This window comes from Penaeus japonicus, unplaced genomic scaffold (assembly GCF_977035675.1).
Source record: "Penaeus japonicus unplaced genomic scaffold, GWHDUDI00000001_assembly GWHDUDI00000040, whole genome shotgun sequence".
Lineage (NCBI taxonomy): Eukaryota > Metazoa > Arthropoda > Malacostraca > Decapoda > Penaeidae > Penaeus > Penaeus japonicus.
In genome coordinates, this window is record NW_028234442.1 from 7,947,137 (window position 1) to 7,949,636 (window position 2,500).

At 39.9% G+C, this 2,500-nt stretch overlaps 1 protein-coding gene across 1 annotated transcript in view; it reads right to left on the minus strand.

Moving 5' to 3' along the window:
• Nucleotides 1–681, minus strand: part of LOC147466869 (uncharacterized) — a 9,531-nt gene extending 8,850 nt beyond the window's left edge. Inside the window, exon 1 of the mRNA XM_086534221.1 lies at nucleotides 638–681. The gene's annotated coding sequence lies outside the window, so the exon portion shown is untranslated. The remainder of the gene's footprint in view (nucleotides 1–637) is intronic.
• Nucleotides 682–2,500: the final 1,819 nt, after the last annotated feature.

A 2,500-nucleotide genomic window follows, 5' to 3' on the forward strand; every position in this document is an offset into this window, starting at 1 on the left:
TCTGTCTTTCTTCGCATAAATGGCCTTACCTGATGTAGGCGTATATATTCATGTTATTCAAAGTTCGCTTTTTTTCAGTTTTCACCCATTTTGAAAAATTCAAACTCCCATTTGAACACTCACGCATACACATTCACAAACACACGCACTCTCGCACTCCTCAAACATAACCATATTATTTACGTTTCCTCATGTGCAAAGGCATGTCCTGCATAGAACTATGAAATATCCACGTTATGTGTTATTACATAATTCGTGGCCTGTATTCCAAAAAGTAACAAGAAGTTGGGCGAGATTGCATTTTCAAAACACTTCCTTTTCTTCTTATAATAACTTTCTTTTTTGTATCATCTTCACATGGGGATTTTCTTGATCCGGGAGTAAGAAAGACGAAATGAGTAATAAGTATTTACCTAAATCTATGCATGCGTACTTACTTCTGTGTATTGACACACGAGTTGATATATATGTATATGTATATGCATATATACATACACGTATAGAGAAGTACACACATACACACACACATACACACACACAGAGACGTGTATGTGTGTGTGTGTGACATTCACAAAAAAGATAATCAAATTACAAAATCAGTTTCTCATTATCGAGAGAAAAAAAAAATCTTAATTACCTCCACAATTCCCGACCGAACACGAGCGAGTCTAAAACGCAAGTGACCCTTCGTGACAGACGTCCCGGGATCTTCCAAGAAACTCCCTCTTTCTCACACTCTCTCTCTCTCTCTCTCTCTCTCTCTCTCTCTCTCTCTCTCTCTCTCTCTCTCTCTCTCTCTCTCTCTCTCTCTCTCTCTCTCTCTCCTCTCCTCTCTCTCTCTTTCCTCTCTCTCTTCTCTCTCTCCTCTCTCTCCTCTCTCTCCTCTCTCTCTCTCTCTCTCTCTCTCTCTCTCTCTCTCTCTCCCCTTCTCTCTCTCGCTCTCTCCCCTTCTCTCTCTCTTTCACTCTCTCTCCTCTCTCTCTCTCTCTTTCACTTTCTCTCTCTCTCTCTTTCACTTTCTCTCTCCTCTCTCTCTTTCACTTTCTCTCTTTCACTCTCTCCTATCTCTCACTCTCTCTCTCTCCTTCTCTCTTTCTTTCACTCTCTCTCTCTCTCTCTTCTCTCTCTCTTTGTCTCTCACTTTCTCTCTCTCTCTCTCTTTCTCTCATTCTCTCTCTATTTTTTTATTTTCTCTCTCTCTCTCTCTCTCTCTCTCTCTCTCTCTCTCTCTCTCTCTCTCTCTCTCTCTCTCTCTCTCTCTCTCTCTCTCTCTCTCTCTCTCTCTCTCTCTCTCTCTCTCTCTCTCCACTCCGTCTTCTCTCCCCCTCCCCCCTCCTATCCTAACCCCCTCCATCGTCCTCCCGCCAAAAGATCCTGTACGGACTCACTGGCGTTTTTGTAAGACAATGACTTCATGAATGTGCGACTCGGGCGTTCGTGTAACGTCGAGACCTGGTTTCGAGTTTGCTTTCGGCTAATTGTTATTCTTAAGTTATTTAGGGCAGTTTATTACTAGGGCAAGGAAGGAAATTGCTTAAATGGTGTAAATATAAAGAAAAAAAGAGATAGAGGTTACAAAAGGCGTCACATCAAAACGGTGTGATCTTATGTTTTGAACCAGAGAAAAACAAAAGAAAGCGAACTTATCGATAGAAAATTTAGAGACTTAATAAAGAAAATTAACAGCTTTGGCAATATATGATAGGGAGGTTAGGAGAATCAAATCGCCTTTACACTCATAATAGGATCAGATGATGTTTTTTTTATCCTCTATTAGGAATGGTGTAGAATCAGACTGAAAAATAAGGAATTTTGACATACGAATATATAGATCATGCGATCTGTTTAATAAATCCTTTGATATATTGTAGATTAGCAATGTAAAAAAAAAAGTCACTGATGGAAAAAAAGAGAATTCGAATCTCCTATAAGACTCATCTAAGAGGATCAAAAAGATTCTATTACAATAGTTGAGAAAGGAAGCGGTTAGAAGTAAAACAAACAATAAACAAAAGAGAAGTTTCAAGGCGATCAAATAACCGACATCCTTATTAAAGAGGATTTGATAGCATAATTATGCGGATTCACCAACACTGAAATATTTACGTCACGAACTGCGGTTACAAGAACCTCCCGGATAGAAAGGAAAATAAAAACACTAACAAATGCATGGCGATAGCTGTGACATCTGTGTAAGTGTGGGAAGTGCATGATGTCCTTAACTTCAACCTGAGCTGATATTGAAGTGCATTAGATTCATCAACACTAATGGTTGCAGATGCGCGCACATGAAAACAGTGATAGGGAGAGAGAGGGGGGGGGGAGCGAGAAAGAGAAAAAGAGAGAGAGAAAGAGCGAGAGAGAGAGAGAAGAAGAAGGGAGAGTGAGAAAGAAAGAGAGAGAGAATGAGGAAGAGAAAAAGAGAGAAAGAGAAAGAGAGAGACAGAGACAGAGACAGAGATGTACATTTGTGTATGTGTACAAAAGTGTATGTGTATGT